The sequence below is a fragment of the Ovis canadensis genome, chromosome 15 (assembly GCF_042477335.2).
Source record: "Ovis canadensis isolate MfBH-ARS-UI-01 breed Bighorn chromosome 15, ARS-UI_OviCan_v2, whole genome shotgun sequence".
NCBI classification, from domain to species: Eukaryota; Metazoa; Chordata; class Mammalia; order Artiodactyla; family Bovidae; genus Ovis; species Ovis canadensis.
The window spans coordinates 40,853,665-40,879,488 of record NC_091259.1 but is presented as its reverse complement, the minus strand read 5'-3'; the positions used below and the strand labels follow the sequence as shown (position 1 = coordinate 40,879,488).

The following is a 25,824-nucleotide window of genomic DNA, read 5'->3' as shown; positions in this document are numbered from 1 at the left end:
TATTTTGATGGCCTTGAAAACTGAAAGGCAAAGCCTTGTTTTTCCAAAGATTAGTTTTTTTTTGAGGTTTCTGCAAAATGAGAGAAAATAATTCTTTGTATTGTTTCAGATGGTTAGCAGGATACATACAAGTGGATATTCACAAGATGTGCAATTAGAAAAAATATACTCACACACACACATACACACACATATACACACTCCAAAAGAAACCCACCCAATGTTAAACAAAATCCAGATTTGAATTTTAACCAGATCAGTTTCATCTATTGTGGAGAATTTAGTCTTCTTATATACTTTTTCATGGCTGAATAGTTCCTTCTCCTCCTTTCATCATTATTTTATTGGTTTATTTCATAAAAGGCACTGAAATGGACAAAGAACTCAACCACAGAGTTAAGTTCTAGTGGCAGTTCATTGAAATGGAGCATGGATCAAATGTGTCATAACCTCTTATTTGTAATCAGGTACTTCCTCTTAGTTCAGCTTAATACATTTTATTCCCAGTTGTGTCAAAGAAACATGTATGCCTTTAGACACTCTGTGCCTAATTATGCAGCTGGATACATTAATATCCTGTCATGTTACATGCATTTGAGAGTTAAACAGGGAAAGATGCTGTTATTCATAGCCAGCAATTTCCCAGGATCCAGCAAGATCCTGGTGCTGGAGTATTTGCTTGTCTTTCTACCTTTGTTCCTTCAGAGGCAATGAGGGTCTCTGCTATTGCTGACTAATTGATAGTCTTACAAACCACTGTGGGCTCCTCAGATTAGAATTGCATGCAGATATGGGTCTTGATTCAAACACTAAGGAATGCACACTCTCACTTACATGGGCAGAAAGTCTTCATACTAACAGAGGTACGATGGAGACCGCAGGACATAGAAGAGGATGGGGGTGGGGTGGGAGAGAGATGGCTGACAGCAGGAATACCCCTGCGAATAGTTCTAAAATGCATGTACAAATGTAGAAGCCTTCAGAATCATCCAACAATGCAGACACCTTTTTTTATTTCTTCTCAGCAGGGTGTCTCCATCCGGAGTATTCACAAACACACACACATGTCCATGCAAACCAAGAGGAGGTGAGAGCCCTGCCATCTCAGCTCTGAATTCATCTGATTTCCTTTTTTCCCCCCTGCCTTGTATTCCTCCGTGCATTGTCCCTGCATCCGATGGCAGCCGCCCTTACTCTTGAAAGCAAGAGTCACAGCAGGAGCAGAAAGAGGGTTGAGGGAAGGCTTTGTCCAAGCCACCGTTGTCTATTGTTTCTTTGCTTTCACTGCTGTGCTTTTTTTTTTTTTTCCTGAATCTTTCCCTTACTAGTGGCCTGTGTCCAGGAGGAGGGAAAAAATTGTAAGAGTCCGTAGAGTAGCAGAGGGTAGCTATTTCTTTTGCACACTGTTTTAAGAAACAGCTTAGCAATTTGGTCCACAAAATTAGGAAATACAGCAAGAATGGAGGGTTCTGGTGGAAAAGTGAGGAGTGGGGGTCTTTGAAGCTTATTTGCTCCAGCCTAGATGCCAAAGGCAGTTTCTTCACAAGACTTCTGTGGTTCTGTGTGTTTCCGGCTGCATTTTCAGTTTTAAAAAATCATGAGACAAGGCTCATGTCTTTGTCAGGCATTCCATGTGTTTATTTTTTTTTTTTTTTCCGGCTCCACAACTGGATGGACATTTTAAGCCAGGCCAGATCTGCTGTTTGGGATTTTCTCAGATACTTAAATCAGTTCAGCCTGAATTGGTGATTGTCTTTTAAGCTTGCATGTGTAATGTACATAGTAACTTTTCCAGTGTAGATTTCAAAAACTGGTTTTTGACTATCATTTGTATGGCTATAAATCTTGGGGTTATGCTGTTTTGCACCTAAACTAACCATAGCTGTTCTTTTGGGTGATATTTATGCCCAAGTGATTGCCTTCTAGTTGGGCCAACTCCTCTGATAACTCGCAAAGCTGTCAAAGGTTAGAAAGTCACACTCTCAAAATAGATTTTCAGCAAAGTATTTCAAATGGGCATTTGACCTAGCATGAAAATCCTGGGACTTTTTCCCAGGGATTTTAGCTTCCTATAATTTGTATTTCTTCAAATAAATACAAGTGATGAAAACTGATTCCATGTAGAAGAAATCAGAAGGCAGATTAAATCTGAATTCCATTTTCAAAAAATGTTGCTAAAAAACACATTTGCCTTTATTTTAGCTTAGAAAAATCACACACCTATATTAGTTCTGCATAGTTTTTTTTCCCTTCTAAATACTATACTATCTATAATTATCTAGAAAAAAGTTATTCGAAGTTGATTTTTTTTCCTCAAGCCATCTAACTTCTGGCAGGAGCCCAGGACTCCTGACTGTTGTCAGAATTTGCTACGATTCAGCATTTCAATTCCAAAATGTATTTTAAGTCCAAAGGGAGTATATCTGCATGCAGAAGAGGTTGTTCTTTCTTTTGAGGAGCCATTCCATTTTATGACACATGCTGTTGGGTTGACGTTCAGTATGAGCTCATGATTTCTTTCTTTTCCAAATAATGATTGTAGTCTGCATGTGAATGTCAGTGTAGAATACCTTCTGGGTTCCATAAGAAAACACCCTAAATTGGAAGTATGAGACCTTCACTCTTATGAACAGCTACTTTGGCACCCTGCAAATACATTCTCTTCCTGCCCATTTTCATTGCCTTGATTTAGGGGACTCGGGCCCAGCCACCCTGCCTCCTTCTTTTGTGAAGAGACATTCTGAAATGTCTATAGAAATCTAACTTCTCCAAGAAATGCAGCGCGGGCTATGGTTTGAATGCAAGTCTGAATTTAATTGCGGCCACCCTGGTAGCACACTGTTTAATTTCCAGCACACATCTACATGAACCTACAGCAACTCCAGGCCAGGAATTGTGAACAAGGAGAATTTATCTGTGATAAAGCATATCTTTTCCAAGGAGCAGTCCACTTGGGGTTGATTCCAAAGTCAAATTTTAAGCACATGTTGCCAACGCTTTTATGTCCTGGGAAACTGGTGTCGCTAACTTGTGCAGAGTGTTTTGGATAGAAAGAAATGGAGAACTCCAACTTATGACCAATTCTTCTTTGGTAAATGGGGAAATGAAGGGAAAATGACAAGTATCGCAAGGCTGGCTAGCATTTCCACTTGAAAATACTGAAGACAAAGAGGTTCATGAAAGGCTCAGGGTCTCAATGACTGAAGTTGTACAAACCAGTCCCTTTTGCACTGCAGCACCGTGTGGTTCTCCATGGAGCTGGGAGGAATGCTCATCCCCATGGGAGAACAGACTTGGAGGGCACCCCATCTCTCAGCCTGTGCCCCCTGCACATAGCTAATTCCTGCTGGATCAACTTAAAAGGAACAGCTAGGCTTGTGGCCAAGGTCAGTCTCCAGATATTTTAAAGGCACAGGTTCAAGTTCAGCCATTAATCCAAATATTTCACACAGTAGTCTGTAGTTGCTCCAGCTGATGTCGGACTTCCAAATGATGCAGAAGACCCAACCTGGGCTTTTCTTGAAAATGGAGACCCCGCTTCTCAGATTTTACATATTGAACACAATGTGGTCAAAATACTATCTGTGCCTTAAATCTCCCGGGTCCTAAAAATACAAACATCTTTAAAAACTACAGGGGAAAAATAGCATCTTTGGCCTGTTAGAACAACGTAACAAGAATCAAACAAAGGGTCACAGGTGTGTGTATATGGCAGCTAATGTAGGATGTCGCTTCCTCTACTCCTCTTCACCATATGCCTGCCCACCGATTTCAAATAAACACTAAAACGGCAGCGTATGGTCCAAACTATGAAACTCACCGACACCCCCTCATTCATTAAAATAGTTTCCTTTTCAGAAGCATATACTCCATTGAGACACTACAGTTCAGTGGTTGACACATCTTTCAGGGTTCATCACTTTGTAAACCTTTTCAGAGTTTTCTTCCCTCCAAATTGAGAGAACAAAGTGCAGCTGCCTTCCCTTTACCAGTCCTCAACACACACCTTTTAGTTTCTGGCTGCACTGGGTCTTTCATGGCTGCACACGCTTCGCTCTTGGTGTGGCAAGCGGGGGCCACTCTGTGGTTGCAGCGCACCAGCTTCTCGCTGCGGTGGCTTTTCTTGTGGCAGAGCATGGGCTCCGGGGCCTTACGGCTTCAGTATCTGTGGTGCGTGGGCTCAGTAGTTGCAGCTCCTGGGCTCTGGAGTATAGGCTCAGTAGTTGTGGGCTTAGTTGCTCCATGACATGTGGGATCTTCCAGACCAGGGATTGAACCCGCCTCTCCTGCATTGGCAGGTGGTTTCTTTACCACTGAGCCACCAGGAAAGCCCTGCCCCACTTTTAAATAAATAGCACACCTTCCTCTACTTAACTGTATAAGGCCTTTAGAGAGAAGATGCTCATCTAACTCCCTTTGCAATGTAGGGTTCCTAGTCCTCCTAACAAACGTGACACACATTAGCACTGAAGAAAGTCTTCGTTTTGCTAATGAACCAGCACAACAAACTGTTCTTGTGATATTTGGGGAAGCAAACAGAAAGCTCGTAATGGTTGGTTAAAATAGCAAAGAGGTGGCACTTGGATGTGGTGTTACATGTTCAAGGAGTTGGATTTTAAAATAAGCAGATCTGGAAAATGAGGATTTCATCGATAGGGAATGATGCTTCGATGAAGCTCTATTTTCTCCCCAGATTTACTTTTTTAGCCAGGGGACACGAAGACGCTCTTCCATTTATATACACTTGCTAGGCTGACTGTGGATGTTTGGGATTTCCTTGAAAAACCATTATCTTATTTTGACAGTTGGTGTTTTAAGGACAGCATAAAACTCCCAAGAATGTTCTAAGAGAACATTACCACAGGATTGGATTTTTTCCCCATGTTCATTTAATGTGAAATTCTGTGGAGGAGATGATTTGGAGACAGTCCCTCCTGCACTCACTTCTCTAAGTGTCAGTCTGGAAGGAAGGAAGAGGAAATGTAAAAATGCCTGCCCCAGAACTGCCAGCAAGAAGGTTTGTGGGAGGGTATTAGAAAGGAAGCTAAACAGGGAACTGTATTCAATGTCCTGTGATAGACCATAATGGAAAAGAATATGAAAAGGATGTATGTGTATATATATATGTATTTATGTGTGTGTCTCTCTCTGTGTGTGTGTATATATGTATATATATATATGAAAATGGAAAAAAAAATGAAAGTGTTTGTTGCTCAGTTATGTCTGACTCTTTGTGACCCCATGGACTGTATGTAGCTTGCCAGGCTCCTCTGTCCATGGGATTTCCCAGGCAAGAATACTGGAGTGGGTTACTACTACTTTCTCCAGGGGATCTTCCTGACCCAGGATTTGAACCCAGGTCTCCCGCATTGCAGGCAGATTCTTTACCATTGAGCTACCAGGGAATCCCATATACATATGCATAACTGAATCACTCTGCTGTACAGCAGAAATTAACCTAACATTGGAAATCAACTATATACATCAATAAAATAAAAAGGAACCTGAGATCAGCCTTTCTTCAAAAAGGGAGCAATTTTGTAATGCCTCTCTACCCTTCAGTCCCTTTTGCTTGTCCCCATCCCTTTGGGTTTTCTTGTCCCACCTTTGCCCCACCCACTCGCAAAATAGAGCTAAAAGCTCAACAGGAATCACCAGTGCCATGACCCCCATGAAACGAGCTCACCCCAACAGAAATCAAGAACCCATAGAAAAATTTTTCCACTGCTTGGAGGAAACAGATTACTGTTACTGCTGCAAAATCTTTCCCCAAAAAGCTAAAGTCACTTGACTGTCACAGTCTAATTCATCTCCATACTTTGGAAGAGTTTTATACTGTTTCCCCCATGGCCCCCCTCCCCTCTCTGCCCCCCACAATATGCGTAAGGAAGCACTGAGGACCAAAGAGAGCTTTGGCTTGTCCAGGGTTAAAACACATCGCGCTGAATCACAAGACAAAGACCTTAGCTTCTCAGTTCAGGGACTGGTGGCAGCATGTATCACTTTTCAAGGTTATGCTTGAGATGGTAGAGGAATTCAGTGGCTGCTCTGGAGTAGTTGGTGGGCTCCTTGATGTAGACTGTACGAAGAAGCTCACAATCAAAAGGAAAAGTTGTTTCAATATGACACACTTGGTTGGTTTCAGGAACCAATTTCCTGGTAGAGAGAATCAACTGTTTGGGCCACTTGAGACATCTGGAGTAATTTTGAGCTTTCTTTGCACATAAAGTGTTAACAAAGTAGGACCAGTGGACATTAGGGTGGATAATGCTAAAAGTGTTGAGACTTCTCAAAATGTTCATTTCTTTTCACTTCCTACAAATCTGAGAAATGATCTGAAATGACAACTCACGTCTGCAGCATGGTGACCTTAACGAAGACCTCTGCTTTTTGTGTTAGGACTAGTCAGTTTGGATATGCAAGATCCCTCCATCTTATACCAGTGAATTTCAGTTGTATGGATAATCAGTCAGAATCATTCAAGTCCAGAGCAATCTTTTTTCTAATGTCAGATTTTACAAGACTAGTCTACACTGTTGCCTCAATTTCTGATTTCCTTTCATTCTTCTTGATGGAGTCTTAAAATACTGCATTGCAGCTAATAACACAAATGATCTCACTGCAGAAAGGAAATTATCTATCCTAGATCATAGAATTTAAAAATAGGCATGACTCTGGGGATGTTTAAATACGGTGATACAATGTGGATTAAAGTTCACCAGTATCCCATGTCACAGTCATTACTTTCTGTTTCCAAGTAATTTCATTTGTAGACCTATCTGGAAGAAACTCTAAAGTTTTTTGACATCTCTGCTATCGTGATGTATGATGGTGGCAGCCTTGCTTGGCATCTCTACTCTCAGTTGATGTGCTGTGATCAATGTTGAGTTTGTTCTTTTTATTTAACTCAAGTAATATAACTTCCCAACTTCCAGAAAAACTATTTCCTCATTGGTTGTTCAGTTCCTAAATTAACGTTTTGAATGATGGTGCTAGCTAAGTTGTGCCTAGGCATTCAAGAATGGTTGGGCAATTTATAAACTTGTAGGACCATGTTTGTGTTAAACAGTGGAGAAAGAGAGAACTTTTATCACATTAGTGCTTTTTAAAAGCATGATTATTTTTACTGCCTAAAATAAAACATACTGCACAGTGTCTTCATTGTTTTAATAATAATGAGATATTGAGTTTATTTTTTTGTTTTTGTTTTATTTGTTTTTTTATTTTTCATTGGAAGATAATTCCTTTACAGAATTTTGCTGTTTTCTGTCAAACCTCAATAAATATTGTGATGTTTTAGTTTTTAAAAAACTAAAACAGTTCAGTTGTGGATAAAGGAATGCTTTTCATTATCCAGTTGGCCTCTGTATTATGAATACATTGAACAGTGATCCCACCCTCAGCCTTGTTGGACTAGAATTTATCACATCAGTAGGCATTATTTTCACTCCTGGTTGAAGTTAATATGGTGCATTCCATTCTGATGAGCACACTGGGACAACTGGAGAGAAGGGAGGTGGTTGGTATTGGACCAGGGAAATAAGCTGGGAATTGCAAAGAGACAGATGTGACCTTTCTAGTGATACGATGAACCATGATGAAATACCAGGATGTATACAGGATGACAGTGAGAGTTAGGAGATGGTCGCTGCAAGACAGATTTCCTCCTTTCTTGGAAACACAACCATTAGGGACACTGCACCCTCTCAAGCAGGCCTCAACTTATTCAGGAATATTCAAGAAGAATGTGTCAATGGACAAATATTTTGCTAAATGTTTGCTCTCAACCCAGGACTGGAGGAGATATTGAACTTGTGAGAGGGGTAATAAAAGATGCAGTGAGGGTCTTTGAAGAGCTTATCACCTGGAAAGAAATGCCAGTAAATTCAGTTCAGTTATTCCAGAAGCTTGGTGGGTAGAGCTATTTGTTGGGCACTGTACAACATGTCAGAGGTCAGACAAAGATAAAGACATGGTTCCCACCCCTGATACACTCATTGTCTTAGGTTAAGTCTATGAGCTCGTAAATAACAATAGAAGGTGGTGTTGGCGGCATGCTGTAGTGGCAGAAGGAAGGCGCTGCTACTTCTTAGAGCCTGCAAATGCTTATTGAAGGGACAGTATCCAATCTGGATCTTTTCTTTTTAAATATTTTTATTTATCTGGCTGCGCTGGGCCCTAGTTGTGGCATGCAGAGCCTTAGCTGCAGCCTGTGGGATATAGTTCCCTGACCAGGGATTGAACCAGGGCCTCCTGCATTGGGAGCTCAGAGTCTTAGCCATTAGACCACCAGGGAGGACCTTCAATCTGGATCTTGACTGAAGTAATATTTGTTTAGCACCCGGTAAAATTCCATACTCCTGCTTGTGCTGGGGATCAAAGAAGGATAGGATGGCATCTGTCTTTGAGGAGTTCATGGTCTGTATTAGTAGATGAACAGGTTATGAACCACTGCTCCCCCCAACAGATGGAACAGTGTCGGGTGTAAGTATAAAACAGGTGTAAACAGTTACTAAGAGGACCAGAGGAGGTCCTTATGTCCTATCAGAGGGAGTCCAAAAAGGTGGCCTTCCTGAGCTGTTACTCAGTGGATGAGCCCTGTGGATAGATTGAGATGGGGTATAGAGAAGGGAAGAACTAATTCTGCCTGGAAGAGGGTGAAAATTGGTCATGACTTTGTGGAAGAGATGACATCGGTCTGAACATTGAAAGTCACGTGGAATTTTCCCAGGCAAGGATAGTGAGGTGAGAGCAGAAGAGAATCCCAAGGAGATGAGGCAGCATGAATTGAGACCTGGGGTGTGAAAGGGCATGGTAAGTCTAGAAGAACAAGGTCGAGTTTGTTTTGGCTGGAAGGCATAGGGCATGGAAGGAGTGGGGGAATCCTGGTCAGGAAACTAGCCTGGAACCAGAACGTGAAAGCCAGGCTGAAGACCCTCTTGTTTGTTTGCTTGTTTCTAAGAGGCAGTGAAGAGCCATGATAATTGGAGGTTTTGAAAAGTAATTTGGGCAGGAGAGAGGGCTTCCCTTGTGGCTCAGCTGGTAAAGAATCCACCTGCAATGCGGGAGACCTGGGTTCGATCCCTGGGTTGGGAAGATCCCCTGGTGAAGGGAAAGGTTACCTAGTCCAGTATTCTGGCTTGGAGAATTCCATGGACTGTATAGGGGAGTAGAGGGGGAAGGGATTGGAGGAGAAAGGTTAAAACAGTGATCCTCATCAGTGATGAGCAATGTATCAGAATAACCTGGAAACTTTTGCAGGAGACTCAAGCCTAGCTTTTCCCTTAGTCTTCTGTCTTTTCCCTCAACTAAAATTTCAGATACTGTATGGGCTGATGGAAATGTTAATAGGGGTATTTTGAAAAGCTCGCTGGGTGATGTTGATACTTCTTCCCTCTGCTATTGCATTATTCTAGTCAAGAGAGGCTCCAGGAAGGCTGAGATGATGGAGATGAGAAAGGATGATGTGAGATGCATGAGAGTTGAAATTAATTGGATGAATAGGAGGAGGCTGTGATGGAGACGAAACATAACAAATACTTACGTATCTAGTATAAGCGACTGAGAAGCTATGAACTGAAATGAACTCGTGAAGAGAAGCAAGGTCTTTGGAAAGATTATGGGCTCTACTTGAAACATGTAGAGTTTGAGGTCACTGGAGGCAGTTGGTAATGTAGGCTGGAGTTTGCGTGCTTAGTTGCTCTGTCATGTTGGACTCTGTGCGACCCCTTTTGGACTGTAGCCCGCCAGGCTCCTCTGTCCATGGGGATTCTCCAGGCAAGAATACTGGAGTGGGTTGCCATGCCCTCCTGCAAGGATTTTCCCAACTGAACCCAGGTCTCCTGAACTGCAAGTAGATTCTTTACCATCTGAACCACCAGGGAAGCCCATGCTGGAGTTCAGGAGAATTTAAACTACAGACACACAAGTCAATCATGCGACAACAGAAAACACCACATTGGTGTTTTTCAAAGGCAACAGAAAACCAGAAACAAGGGAGATTTGTGTTGGCTGGAGCAGGCAGATACATCTTTGTGGAAAAAATGGACTTTCAGTTGCATCTCAAAGCATTAATAGAAAATTCAGTTTCGAGCGATGAGGAGATTAAAAATGGAGGTTACTTGCAAAAAGAGTATGGGGTAAGAAAGAAAAATGCTGTTTCGAGAGGGCAGGACAGTAATATAAATGACTTAATAATAAAACGTAATATACTCTCATTTATTTTTCACTCCTAGAAGGAGCCATTATTATTCACAGTTTACAGATGAAGGAATAGGTTCAGAGAGGTTAAACAAATGGCCCACTTGAGGACAAGTGAAACAGTGGCTCCTTTAAATCTAGACTCTTGTTTTGATCCATGAGATTGTATGTCCTTAAAGGCAGTTATCATTTCTTATATGTTGTTAAATACCTCCTGGCTAATGTGTAGCCTGAAAAGACAGTAGGCTCACAGAAAACATTTATTGACTAATTGAAATGTGTCTGGTTTTTTGTATATCAGTTTACTTATTTGCTATCTACTCAAGACTAAATGGCTTTCGCAGGTGGCACACTGATAAAGAATCCACCTGCCAATGCAGGAGACGCAAGAGATGTGCATTCGATCTCTGCGGTGGGAAGATCCCCTGGAGGAGGAAATGGCAACCCACTGCAGTATTCCTGCCTGGGAAATCCATGGACAGAGGAGACTGGCTGGCTACAGTCTATGGTGTTGAAAAGAGTCCAGCACTACTGGGCAAACACACACACAAAGACTACACATGATATATAACTTTATAGGACTGGAAAGTATCTTAATAATTTTCCAGTCTAACCAGCTCACTTTATAGAGGAGGAAATTCAGTCTCAAGAAAGGAAGTGTCATACCTAAAATCTCACATCCAGTTATTAGCAGAGCTGGGCCAGTAACCTTGACCAAAGCTTCTTCCACCAAAGCTTTTCTCTCATAACATTCAATCCAAGGGAACCGTGACAGTCATCCCTCTTCTGAGGTCTCTAATACTTGATGGAAATGAAAAATGTGGCTTGGACATAAGAGGTGATTTGATAGGTAAGAACTTTGTCTTTTTAATCGTCCAGTCAAATCATTCGATTTAGTGGCATAGATCAGAGAAGCCTGACAGGGAACTCAAGACACAGGAGGTAGTGAACATTTCATCTGAAAAAAAGAATGAATGTAATAGCAACAAATAAAGACGTTCAGGGAGGTAATGAGTTTCTTCACGTGTCGTCATGAAAAGCTATGGAGCCACCTGTGTTTTGCTCTCTTTTAAATAAAAACGTGGTCTCACTTACCCAGGACAGATGAGAAGAAATGCCATCCCAGGCTAGAGGACTGATGAGGGAGTCAAGCAGTGGGTGATGGAAAAGAGTCCGGGGCTGGGGTCCAGGACCCCCGGGGATGCTCACAAGCTATGTGATCTTGGGAAACTCCTGTTGCTTTGCTCTTTCAGGTTTCTTATCTGTGTATTGGGGGTTAGATCAGATCTGTCTAGCTTTTGTCTATCACTGGCCCTTTCAGCTAAACCTCTGCCCACAGTCAGTGAGTCTCCTTACCAGCGAGTGGGGTGGGGCAGTGACTTGGGGTGGCTCTGCATTGCCATGGATGTGGGCTCCTAAGGGTGAGCAGAGCCCCTGGGGCTGCACGAGCATTGAGTGGCAGCCTCTGTGCTCAGTCAGCACCTTGTGGGTCCAGTTGGCTCCTCTGCTCCCTTCTGCTTGAATTGCTGGTTGGCTCCTCTGCTCCCTTCTGCTTGAGTTGCTGGTGTTCAGCGGAAACCCAACCTCAACCTGTCAGCAGTGGGAACCTGATTCCCAGCAGCCTGTCCTTCGGGATCAACTCTGCTCTGGCCCTCTGCACTTTACCTACATTCTAGATAAGGACCTAGACATTACTAGATCTCACTCTTTAAAAAAAGATTTTTTTTTTTGGCCACATGGTGTGGCACACAGGATCTTGGCTCCCCTACTGGGGATAAAACCCGTACCTACTGCAGTGGAAGCTACGAGTCTTAACCACTGGTCCGCCAGGGAAGTCCCTAGATCTCACTCTTGATCGATGCATCTCATCCTGCCCCTCAAGTTCTACCCCTTTGATTTTCTTTTATGGCTTAGTTTTTTTTCTTTAAAATTTTTTAAATTTTTTAATTAACCTACAGTAAAACTGACTTGCTTGTACAGTTTAATGCATTTTAACACATGTATACATTCATGTAATCATCACCAAAAGCAGGACAGAGCAGTTATATCAACTGCAGAAAATTGTTTTGTGCTGTTTCCTTTGTAGTCATCCCCTCCCATCCCCCCAGCCCCTGGCAATGCTGAGATGTTGAACATGTCTTACCAATGGAATCATGCTAATGGAACTTTCTCTTGAGATTGGTTTCTTTCACTCCATGTGATGCCTTTCAGGTTCATCCATATTGTCGTAGGGCTTCCCAGGTGGCACTTGCGGTAAAGAACCTGCTTGCCAATGCAGGAGACATAAGAAATGTGGGTTTGAACCCTGGGTTGGGAAGATCCCAACCCAGAGAAGGGAATGGCTACCCACTCCAGTATTCTTGCCTGGAGAATCCCATGGGCAGAGGAGCCTGGTGGGCTACAGTCCACGGGGCTGCAAAGAGTCGGACATGACTGAAGAGACTTGGCATGCACAGCACACGTATTGTTGTATATATCAGTAACTTGTCCTTTTTAAATTGCTGAGTGGTTTTGCACTGTATGGATATACCACATTTGGTTTATCCATTCACTGGGAGAAGGACATTTGGATGGTTCCCAGTTTGGGGTGGCTGTAACGAGAGCTTCTATAAATATCCATGTACAGGTGTTTATGAAAACATAAGTTTTCTCTTCTCTAGGGAAAATGCTGAGAAGTTTGCAGTGCTGGGTTGACCCCCTTCATTTTGATCATTTCCCACTTTTGAACTAGGTTTATCCCTCCCCTTGGATTTCTGATACTGGACTCTCTCTGAAGCCTTCCCTCTTCTTCGGATGAGCAGGTCCATCAACTACTACATTTCTGGCTCCATCTCTTCCCTCCCCGGCTCTCCTCTTTCTGGCTAGAAGCTCCCAGCACATCATAAAGCTGGAGCCCATTTTGATTAGTCTGACATCTTTTTCGGCTCTGAATTTGCGGTGATTTGGATTATTGCACCAGTTTTGAGGTGCCCTCTGCTGGCTGATTTACAAAGCTGGCTTTATGCCTGAGCCAGGGGAGGAATCGTAGGTGCAATGGGAAAAAGAAAAATGATCAGGAAGGGATGTTGTTGTGGCGAACTAACATTGTCGTGACAGCCTGATGGGGACTCTTCCTGTATTTGATGCTACACATATAAAGAAACGCTGCAATATTTTTGTGGTACCCTACAATATTGTGCTTGTCTTCTCAATTGTGGGCAAAGATGGGCTGTCTGGAAAGCTGGACTCAGCCTGGAGCCTGTTACCCAGATTGCTGTTTTGTGAAGACATCCGCATACAAATGACTCAGATCCAAACATTCAGAAATGCTCTTGGAGGGCCATCTGGTTCTTGCTGGTTCTAAAAGCCTCATTCAGCCTGGTAGATGGATCCAGTACAAAAGATAGTGAGGGCTCTTCACTGAGGTTTAAATAGGTTCCACTGCCCAAGAAGAGAAGCTGCCTTTTAAAAGCAGCTGATAGCGATGCTCTGAGAGCCAGCGGATGATGCCTCTCGTAGGTCAGAGCCTCTCGTAGGTCAGCGGGAGTTTGATAAATATTTAATTGACAATCGTGCGCTTGCATGGAGGCTTTGAAACGCACACTCACACACAGAAATGCAGTTTTGTATCACCACGGAACATGTGTTAATTTGTTTGGGTGTCTGAAACAGGCTGGGAAGGCGGCTGACCCAGTCTGTCAGGCAGTGAGGTCTGTCTGAGCCTCGGAATCATCATTGTGATGTGTCATATTTAATTCGTGAAGACAGCGCTGTCTGAATGGTGTTGCTGATGGGTGTGCCATTTACACTCACTGGCTGCTGGCCTTTCCAATCAAAGGTATGGCTGCGCGTTCTGTGGCCAAAGGGACAGGGAGTGTCTCCTTCTTGGGAGGCTGAGCGGCTGGGGAAGGGAGGGGATCCTGTGCTGTCAGCCTCAGCTCTGGGCTCTGACCAAGTCCAAACAGAGACTGGGCATCTAGGGAGAAGGACGCTCGGTACTAGGGAACAAGAATTTGAGACAGCCACCTGAGCAATCCAAATGCAGGACGTGGTGCTTGTTTCTCGAGTAACCTTTTGTTTCCCTGAGGTTTATCTTTCTCATCTGACAGTGGAACGAGGAGAGGTGCTCATCCTTCCTGTAGTTTGTGCAGATAAAAACCCAGTATATCCTGGATTGTGTGTGTGTGTGCTCAGTCACGTCTGACTCTTTGCGACCTCATGGACTGTAGCCTGCCAGGCTCCTCTGTCCATGGGATGTCCCAGGCAAGAATACTGGAATGGGTTGCCATTTTCTCCTCCAGGGGGTCTTCCTGACCCAGAGATGGAACCCTCATCCCCTGCATCCCCTGCACTGACAGGCAGATTCTTTACCACTGAGCCACCTGGGAAGGTGTATCCTGGATGGTAACAGTGCAATTCATACTTTAATGCATTCTCACTCTTGAGGACTCCCCTGGTGGCCCAGACAGTAAAGAATCTGCCTGCAGTGTGGAAGACCTGAGTTCAATCCCATTCAATACACTCCAGTGTATCTTGCTTGGAGAATCACATGGACACAGAAGCCTGGTGGGCTACAGTCCATGGGGTTGCAAAGAGTCGGGCACAACTGAGCGACTTTCACTCTTCACTCATGAGAATATCAGGTTGTTGGAGGCAGGGGTCACATCTTATTTCTCTATACTCCCATCTCAGCACAGCACTCAGCCCAAACAAGAAATGAAAGGGAGCTTGGTAACCACTGTAGATAGAGGTGTGGCTTTTTTAGGGCACCTGTGAAGTTGCATGAAGTTTATAAATGTTGACTCTTCAGGGAAGCCATTTCAGCTTTGCCTTGGGTAATTAGTCTTTCTTTTCTTCCCTCTCAATAGAGATGTTGGTGTCCCACATCCTGTTGGTCTCCCACATCCTGTTGGTCTCATCTCTCCAGGACTGTGGCCCTTCAGGAAAAATTCCCTACTGAAGGGGAAGCAACAGCCTAGAGGACCTCTTAGAAAGGACCGGTAAGTCTACCAGCAAGCTTCTAAAATAAAAGAACTACAGAGATCTCCTCAGTACCTGTTGTCCCCATCTGAGGACACAAAAACCTCTTAACAGTCAAAAGCAAAAGTTAATGATTTGAAACTTTTTAGTTTGTCCTACTACGTCTCTTCTATGGTGATGACACTTGAAATGATTTCTGACTGTTAATGGAAAAATTTCACATGGTTGGTTTTGTAAACCTCTGGTGAGGCTTACTGTCTGCAAGGGAGACTTGGCAGGACTCTGCAGGTGACCAGCTTTATTCCACATGGACTGCCCTCTTCTCTCAGTGTTCAACACTTTCAGAGAGTCTTAACCTTCTTTTTCTTAAATTAATTTTTATTTGGGATAGAGTTGCTTTACAATGTTGTGTTAGTTTCTGCTGTTCAACAGAATGAATCAGCCATGCATTTATATATCCCCTCCCTTTTGCAGTTCCTTTCCATTTAGGTCACCACAGAGCATTAAGTAGAGTTCCCTGTGCCATGCAATATGTCCTTATTAGTTATCTGTTTTATACATAATATCAATCGTGTATTTGTGTCAATCCTATTCTCCCAATTCCTCCCACCACCCCCTTCTCTTTTCTGCTTGGTATCAATATATTTGTTCTCTACATCTGTCTCTCTCTTTCTGCTTTGCAAATAAGATCATCTATACCATTTTTCTTGGAGAAGGCAATGGCACCCCACTCCAGTACTCTTGCCTGGAGAATCCCATGGATGGAGGAACCTGGTGGGCTGCAGTCCGTGGGGTCAGTGAGAGTTGGACACGACTGAGCGACTTCACTTTCACTTTTCACTTCCATGCATTGGAGAAGGAAATGGCAACCCACTCCAGTGTTCTTGTCTAGAGAATCCCAGGGATAGGGGGAGCCTGGTGGGCTGCCGTCTATGGGGTTGCAAAGAGTTGGACATGACTGAAGTACTTCGCAGCAGCAGCAGTATACCATTTTTCTAGATTTCATATATATGTGTTAAATATATATGTGTGTGTATATATATATGTATATTTTTTCTCTTTCTGACTTCATTTTGTATGACACTCTCCGGGTCCATCCATGTCTCTACAAATGACCCAATTTCATTCCTTTTTATGGCTGAGAAATACTCCTTTGTATGTAGGTACCACGTCTTCTTTATCTATCCCTATGTTGATGGACACTTAGGTTGCTTCCATCTCCTGGCTATTGTAGATATCCAGTTCTACTGTGAATATTGGGGCGCATGTATCTTTCAAATTATGGCTTTCCCAGGGCATATGTCCACGTGTGGGATTGCTGGGTTATATGGTAGGTCTATTTTTAATATCTAAAGAAATCTCCATACTATTTCCATAGTGGTTGGAGTCTTAACATTCTTTTGAGTGGTTTCTATTGGGCCCTCTCCTAGCCTGATCTTTTGCAGTGTGGCTGGGGCACCAGAGGCTTAAATTGCCTCTTGGTGAGTTTGCTGATGATGGTGATTGCAGTGCTTGTATTTTTTTTTTAAATTTTGGTAAAATACATATAGTATAAAAATCACCATCATAACCATTTTTGTGTTCAGCTCACTGGCATTAAGTACAGTCACATTGCCTTGTTATCATCACCTCAGTCCATCCACAGAACTCTTTTCATCTCACAGAAATAAAACTCTGCTCCTATGGATCAACTACCACCGCTCCCTCCCGCTCCTGCCCTTGGAACCACCATTCTGCTTTCTGTCTCTATAAATGACAGGTACTCTGAGTGCTTCATAGAACTGGAATCAGACAGTGTTTTTTGTTTTTTTTTTTTAATGGTGGCTGGCTTCTGTCCCTTAGCACACCATCCTCAAAAGTTCATCCACGCTGCAGCGTGTGTCAGAACTTCCTTCTCTCTGGAGGTTGAGTAATACTGCATTGTATGTATATATCACGTTTTATTCATCTGTTCATCTGCAGATGGACACTTGGTTCACCTTCACCTTTTGGCTGTCTTGAAACACTCTGCTATAAGCATGGATGTATAAGCATCTCTTCAAGACCCTGCTTTCAGTTTTCCTGGGCGTGTACCCAGAGTGAGACTGTGAAATCAGCCGGCGATCCTATTTTTAAGTGTTGGTGAAGGCGCCCCATCCCACCTCCCACACTGGCTTGGGTCTGCATTCCACCAACGGTGCATGAGAATTCTGCTTTCTCCATATCTTTCCTAACACTTAAGCGCTCCGATGTTTTGATAGTAGCCCCTCTAAAGGGTGTGGGCTAGTAGTTCCCTGTGGTTTTGATTTGCATTTCTCTGACAGTTAGTGATGTTGAGCATCTTTTCATGTGCTTATCAGCCATTTGTATGCTATTTTTGGAGAAAGGCCTATTCAAGCCCATTGCCCTTTTCTGAATCAAGTTCTTTGTTTTGTGATTGAGCTGTTGAAGTTCTAGATATGTTCTGGATCCCTTATCAGATACGTGATTTGTAAATACTGTCCTCCGTTCAGTGGGTTGCCTTTTCACTCTGTGTATCATGTCATTTAATGCATAGAAGTATTACATTTTGATAGAGTCTGATTAATTTTTTTCTTTTCCTGTTTGGCTTTTTGTGTTATATCCAAGAAATAATTGCCAAATCCTGTTTTGAAACTTTCCTCCTATATTTTCTTCTAAGAGTTTGATAGTTTTCAGTCTTATATTTAGATCTTTGATATACTTTCTGTAGTGCTCGTTTTCACCCCTTCCTGTACCGTGAATTTCTTAAGCACAGAGACTGTGGTTGTTCATTTTTATATTCTTAGTGCTTAGGGTATACCTGGCACATGATAGGTGCTCAGTAAATTGCAGATGAATGAAACAACTTTCTCAGATATGACAAGACTAAATTTAGGCCTATGTTTATAGTGATTTGCCATTTTCATAATAACAATTATAACAGACTGTCTTGGAGACCCATAAAGAAATCTCTGAAATAAAAATGTTAAACTGGTTTCAAGGGTTTTTGGTATTGTATTTATTTACTTTTCTTTGAGAATGTCGAATAGTATGCTTGAATATTTGTCACACTAATTGTGTTCTGATCACACTTGACCTCTAGTTCTTTCTCATGAGCTCTGTACATGGTGAGCTCCATCATGATGAAACAATTAGACAAGCTGTTCTACCATCCATGGTGCAGTGGTAAAGAACCTGCCTGCCAATGCGGGAGCCACAGGAGACGTGAGTTCGATCCTTGGGTCAGGAAGTTCTCTTGGAAGAGGAAATGACAACCTATTCTAGTATTCTCACCTGGAGAATCCCATGTTTAGAGCAGCCTGGCTGGCTACAGTCCACAGGGTCGAAAAGAGTCAGACACGACTGAGTGACTGGGCACACCTGTTCTGCCGTCCACGTGGGTCCCTGAAATCCTGCGTCAGCCAGTGAAGGAGATGGGTGCTGGATTGCTAACTGGCCTTGGGAAGCTTACTCCCACACCCCTGTTTCTCCCTCAGTTTTCTCATTTATAAAATGAGAGCTTGTATAAGATTCCTCCTGGTTTTATTTATTTATTTGGCTGCTTGGGTCTTAGTGATAGCATGTGAAATCTTCTCTGCGTCATGCGGGGTCTTTCATTGCGGCCTGCAGGCTCTCTAGCTGTGGCAGTGACTCTCTAGCTGTGGCAAGGGCTCTCTAGCTGTGGTGTGTGGGCTCAGTAATTGTGGTGCGAGGGCTTAGTTGACCTGTGGCCTGTGGATCCCTGCTTGCTCCCCAACCAGGGATTGAACCCACATCCCCTGCATTGCAAGTAGTCTTAACCACCTCTCCTTCTAGTCCTAACATGATGATGAAAGTTTAGGTATTAGCAGTGTGTGATGCATGCTAAGTTGCTTCAGTCGTGTCCAACTCTTTGTGACCCTATGGGCTGTAACCTGCCAGGCTTCCCTTTCCGTGGGATTCTCCAGGTGAGAATACTGAAATGGATTGCCATGCCCTCCTCCAGGGGATCCTCCTGACACACGGATCAAACCCCCATCTCTGACCTTGGCAAGTGAGTTCTTTACCACTAGTGCCACCTGAAAGCCCAGGTACTGGTGGCAGAACATTTCAAAAAAGAGTCGAAACTCAGCCACTTCTGGGAAGAATTGAAGACAAGATTCACCACCATCCAGCCTCTCCCTGAGCACCTTCCTGCCCAAGAAATGACCTGAGGGTCAGGTAGAGAGAGCCACTGTGCTGCCTTTGCAGTTAGGTTCCTGTTTTGCCACGTGTGCAGGCAATGGGGGCAGAGGATGAGTTGAAAACAAAATTCCTATTATAGTTGTGTGGTCTGAATCAAGGACATCATCTCTGCAACTCAGTATTCCAAAGCCCATTGTCTCATTCTTGTATCTGTGTGTGACACAGCCAGCTTAAAAAATATGACAGCTCCTATTTATACCATTGGCTAAAACTATGAATGCCGTGCTACGTCCAAAATGCCATACATCCTACATATTTCCTGGGCCAGTTTCCACCGAGTGAGGGGCAGTTACAACTGCAGCCTCCTTGGTGAGTATCCTGCAGGAGGTGGACTGTGTGGCGCTAAAATCTGACTCCGAGGCTGCCTCTGCCAAGCTCATCATTGGACCTGTCTGAATCTGGATATTGGGTCATCTTCATGGTGCCAATCAAACAGCAAGGCCTAGCGAGGGCATTGGGGAGATCTGGGTTCTTGCCTCCACTATTTCCATCTGAACACTTTGAAAAAGTGACTTACCCTCACTAGGAATGGGTTTCCCCAAGTGTGAAAAAGGAGAGAAACATTCTCTGCTGTTTTATATAGAGAATTGGGTTGTTGAAAAAGGGATGAAACTGGCTTTTACTGAGCACGTTCTAGGTTCTAGGTCCTGCGCTGTGTGTTTATACAGATGATCCTGTTTAGTGCTCAAATGGCTCCATGAAGGAGCCGCTGTTAGACTCCTCTCAGGATGGCAACATTGATGCGAGAGGTGAAGTGCTTGGTTCAGAGCCACACAGCTTATGCACAGCAGGGTCAGGATGGCAGTGCACGTCTGCTGGGTCTGAAGCCAGTGCCTTTCCCACATCACTAAACCAAGATGTAGAGTAAAGTGGGTGCATTTTTCACTGATGAGGGGCCCCTTCATCCCCTCCTTCCTCTGCTCACAGTGCTGACTTGCTTTCCTTAGGGCTCCTGAGAAGGGGAGTTCTCCACCTTTGAGTCTTATGGCTTTTACTTTTGCTGAAGAGCAGAGTCCACCTATTTTCCCCAGAAACCGTATTTTCAAGAGAAAGAAGTAATTTTTTGTTACATTTGGGGAGGTAGATGAGAGGAAGTGTTAGTTGCTCGGTCGCATCCGACTCTTTGCGACCCCATGGACTGTAGCCCGCCAGGCTCCTCTGTCCATGGCATTCTCCAGGCAAGAATACTGGAGTGGGTAGCCATTCCCTTCTCCAGGGTATCTTCCTGACCCAGAGCTCGAAACCCAGTCTCCTGCATTGCAGGCAGAAATTCTTTACCGTCTGAGCCACCCAGGGTGGGACAAAAAACAATTGCGGTGCAAAGATCCAAGTACAAGTGAGGTTCATCTACCCGTGCTCTGGCCTTGCAGTCCTTTCTTTTCCTCTCTCTTCATTTTCTAAACCTACTCTTCAAAACTTCGTTCTCCTTGGGGCCCCTGGTGAGTGTGATGGTGTCCAGATTTCTGCGCCGGGGCCTGGGTTCACAAAAGGCCAAGTTGACGTCCATTCTGCATCTGGCTTTTTTGATGCCAGAGGAGCGCTGGGGTCTCCTGAGGAGCCAGGAGAGATTTGCCTCCTGCAGAGGTTTGGATAAGCCCCAGCTAATCTCCATGGCTTCTTAAGGGCACACCTGCTTGTCTGCCAGCCAGCAGCCTCCTGGCTCATTTCCCGTGGGACGGCTGGGGTCAGAGGGCCTCCAGAAAGCCTTTCATCCCCCACTGCCCCGCCAGGCCCCCCTCAGCAGCACCTGGGTTCCACACAGAAGACTTCCTTTGAGGGGAGATCGAGACATCCCTCCCCAAATGGGGTCCGGTGCCCTTTCCCTTCCTTCTGAGGCGGCTTGCCTGTTCCTTCTTCCTGAAAAAGCGTTTAATTCAAGCTTTCTCATGCACGGCTCCAAGTTTATCCCACTGGGGCTAAGCTGCTCTGAATTAATTTCTGGGCTGCTGAGCCATGAACACATAGTAGGTGGTCAGTAAATAAAGATGATGTCTGACTATGGTCCATTTGGGCATCCAGGAAAGCCCTGTCAGCTTTCCCTGTGTTTTGTCACCAGAACGTAAATAATAACACTGATAATATTAAAATGGCAGAGAATTTGAAAGTCATTTCTGTTTAGCTGTGGAAGTTAGAGATTGGAGGCTCTCTCCTCCCTCTTTTCCCAAATCACATTTCCTTCTTAAATATCTTTAGGAGTAGTTAGTGGTGAAACGAATTCTTCTTCTGTGAGCACTGTGCTTAGGATGTGTGGTGAGAGGTTGCTCTTTGACATGCGAAGCTCCCAGGGGTTGGCTGTCTTCCTCCTCCCCTTCCGTCCCTTCTTCCTTCTTTCTCTCCCACCTTTCTTCCTTCCTTCTTCCTTTCTCCTTTTCTTTTCCCCTCCCTTCTCTCCCTCTCTTTCCTGTACCTAAAATGAAGCAGAGCTCATTTTGGAAGAGGGTACTATATTATTAATGGTACCCTTTGAGGTTATGGCTGAAAAATCTAGTTTGAAAAACTGAGATCCTCTCTTCCTTTGAACTCACCAATTGTTCTGTAGGCTTATCATCCCATTTATCCATAATTCCACTGATATTTGTTGAGCCCTTATTGTGAGACCCTGGATGGAATAACATGGGATGGATCCTGCCCCATGGAGACCAGTTTAACTGGAAAGATGAGCCATTGGAATTACATGATCAAATTATATGTGAATTGATTGCCAATTGGAGTTTTAAGGAAGGGAGGAGGGATGAGCAAAGATTTATTACTCTGATGCCAAGCATGATCTCCCGAGCTCATATATATTTCAGTTATCTTCCCCAAACCATGCAAGATAAGCAGTGTTATTCCCATGTTATAGTTGAAGAAGTGGAAGCCCAAAGACATTGAATAGTTTGGTAGATTGTTTGCAGAATTAAGACTATAATTCAGGTGATACAACTTTGCCTAGAAACCGAGTTGTAATTCGAACCTGGCCCTGGGTCTGAACAACCGTCGCATTCTCTCCTATTCGTCCACACAGAAAAACAGCTGTGAGAGAGGCAGAGACTTCTGTGTAGGCAGCCGCTTTAGCAAGTGAATACTCCAGAGTGACTTTTTTTTAAGGGGAATGCATGTGAAGATAATTCACCGGCTAATTGCTGATGTTCCCTTTCAGTCTGGATTGTGTGCATATCAGGGTCCGTGGTGACTTTAAACCAGAGGTTTTGATTATTTTAGCTGGAGTGCTGCACCTCCGCCTCTGCTGGTGGCATGCCCATCAAGGTGCCCCCCACTCCCTGAAATGCTTTGGCATCATCTCTCTTCTGAAAATGTGTACACAAAAGGATGCTCCCCACCTCCCTTTTCCCCAGCAGAGTACACAAACAGCAAGCAGAGAGACACTCTCTAAGCGACTGCAACTCAGGGCCCATAATATTGTGGCAGAAAGTGGAGAATTAAACGGCCAGTGCTGGGTGCAAGATAATAGCATAATAGGGTAAGTGTGAGAGAGTCAGGAGGCAATAAATGGCCCTGGAGATGTTGAGATTCTGGGAAAGTAGGGCAGGATTAAAGCAGAGACACCATCTGTGGGAGCCAGGCAGTTGTGAGAGACTCCGAATGACACAGTGTCCGGATCTGTTACACAACACAACAAATAGTAGTAAAGTAATCATCGGGCCTTACGATGGACAGATACTCTTTGTTTGAAATGCCACCCTCCTGGCCATGAACGCCAGTGTAGCCATGGTTATAAATGGCAAGGTTATAAACTGCCTCTTCCTCCAGCCAGTAAAAATTGCAGAAAATGAGAATCAAAACAATGGATGCCTCCTTTGCTCCCTGGATAGACTTTCTCCTCTGGCCGGGCAGTAGGCATGTTGCATGCCATCACCCCATCTTTTTAAAAAATTTTTTTAGTTATGCCATGTGGCATGTGGAATCTTAGTTCCCCAACCAGTGACTGTGCCCCCTGCAGTGGCAGCACAAAGTCTTAACCACTGGACCACCAGGGAGGTTCCCCTTAACCCAGCTTATTCAATCATGATAAGCAACCATGCCAATAAGCAGCCATATCAGAAGGAATTGAGGGACAAAAGAAGGGATTGGGAAAGAAACTGAGCTTTTCATGTCTAAAAGTTTGCTAGGAAGTTTAGTTTCTGGTTTGAGTGGGTATGTCTGTGTGCCAGCCCTTCTGCACAGATCATCTCAGTTGGTTCTCACAATACCACTTTGAGGTTGATGGCATCATTCTGATTTTAAAGATGAAAACTGAAGTGCAGAGAAGGGGAAAGACTGGCTCAGCTTCACCCGGTGGTGAAGCCATGGTTCTCATTCAGGTGTGGACGACCCCCAGGTTCCTGCACTTTCCTTTCACCCTGTGTTTCCCATGGGTGGAACAGTTGTGAAAGCGTTACATCTGCTCATCTGAGATCCTTTCCCAAATAGCCATTATCCACAAAAGATCCTTCAGACTTGAAAAACTTCTCGTTAAGTCTCTGGAAATCTGGAATCGACTAACCCAAAGCCTCAAGTAATTGGAATGATTCTTATGTATTTCACTATTAGATGAAAGAGACAAAGGAGAGTTAAGCCACATAGTTTAGGAGTTTACAAAGCATTTGCTTCTTGGGTGTACATTTCTTTCAGTACATTTTTTTTTCAGGTCAATAATATATACTTCTACTTTGTTGAACTATGACATCCAGAGTTTAGAATGATGACCCAAAAGTGTGGTAGGGACATGATCATTAACGAGAACCAAGGAAGAGCATAGAGGAAAGAGTACTGATTTTGAAAGTCTTAAGAATTTTGGCTGGAACCCCCAGTGCAACCCACAGGTCCTGCCTCTAGGCATATACCATCACTGGAACCTTCAGTTCCATCAGCTGCTAGTTAGGCAGGTAGTGCCTCAAAAGGTCATTGTGAAAAGTCAGTGAGATAGCATGTGCGTCCATTACCTAGCACAGGGGATGTGTGTTGTAGCATTGTACCTGCTCAGTCAATCCTAGTTTTCTTCACAAATCAGAAAGTTAATCTTTAAACACAAGTAAAACAAAATGGATATTAGTCATTTACAATTTTTCCATCTTTTGCTATTTGTGTAGCATCTGTGAAATGGGTCGAGAAGGTTGAGGAGATTCAGATCATTTACCTTGGCAAAAGGGTCCTGAGAATGTGCTCCTAATACGGAATTTTTTAATGTCCAGACAGTCAACTCTCTGCCTCCTACATAATTCCTGCTCCTGCCAATGTCTCACAGTGATAGTCCATATATTGAACAACAATAACAACAAAGATATTGAAGTTTGAGCAACCCACAGTAGAATTTACCAGCTTATTGCTTTAATGCAACAATCCAATTTTCTCTAAGCAGACTCAGTCAAGGGGAACAAATGGTAGAGTCCTAGGCTGAAATCTCCTTGCTTTCTACATTTCTTCATAACCCATTATTTTATGCCTTGACTGTCTGCCTAAATAACTCAGTCGCCTTCAGAGGTGTTTGTTCATGTTCCTGTGAATCCAGACAGGTCAAGAGCTTGCCAGTAACTCAGACATGGTGAAGATCATGAAGAAAAGAATGGCTTTGAAACACGTTGTATTTGCAAGTGACTGTTTAACATTGGAGCGAGGCAGACCTTGGTTTGAGTCCTAGATGTACTGCTGACAATCTTCAAGCTTTAGTTTCCTTATTAGTCACCTGTATCAGGCTCACACAGTAAGTTCTCAATACATTTCAGTCATTAAAAGAAGTTTGCTTTCTGTTTATCCTACTGTTAGTAACCTCATTTAGCTACCTCCCAGTCTCTTCTGAGACTGAGATGTAGTTTATACCCATCATTCTAAAAATAATTCACATTCTCAGTGTTTCCGCCTTGGATTAGCCGGATGGGCACTGTAGTCTTTGGGGCTCTCTGTTAAAGACAACACAGTGCAGTATCCACCTTGGCTCCTGCTCTTTCTTCCTTGCCTCTCTCTCATTCTCCCCTCCCAAGGAGGGAGGGGTGTCCCAGTGACAAGGTCGATATGGCAGATGTCGGGCTTCCATCAGGAGCCCTGCGCATGGAGGACATTTTATCTAAATTTGCAATGATTTGCTTCTTACTGCAGACACTCCTCTTTAGCATTATTGATCTCCTCTGTCTGCTGAGCCACGTCAGATGTCTTTGACCCTGCTTTGCACCACAAGCAGTGGAGTAGCCGCCCGAGACTGTCTGGCATTGGATTGAATTCAGTTCCTCTTGATGTTTGCAAAGGCCTTTTTCATTATGCCTTGAAATGGCTTGTGCCATTGCAGGTGGGGTCCAGAGCCTGCCTCCTCTGTGTCACACCTTGCAGTATAGTAACAACTTCTTGTGGGGGTGAGGCTTTCTTTCCTGCATGAATCGGGTTGTCCCAAGTTGGCAAGGGCTCCTGAAGCTTGGATTTGTTCTCTAGGAAGTTGGTCAGGATAGTTTCTGAATAGAACTAGGAGGGGAGAAAGAAAATGTTATTTATATA

General features: G+C 43.8%; 1 long non-coding RNA gene across 2 annotated transcripts in view; it reads left to right on the top strand.

The window, feature by feature from the left end:
• LOC138420786 (uncharacterized) overlaps positions 1–25,824 on the top strand; it is a 291,089-nt gene that overhangs the window by 71,095 nt on the left and 194,170 nt on the right. For both annotated transcript variants that reach the window (XR_011249314.1, XR_011249315.1), the window contains exon 2: positions 15,048–15,179. This is a non-coding gene — a long non-coding RNA (uncharacterized lncRNA). The remainder of the gene's footprint in view (positions 1–15,047; positions 15,180–25,824) is intronic.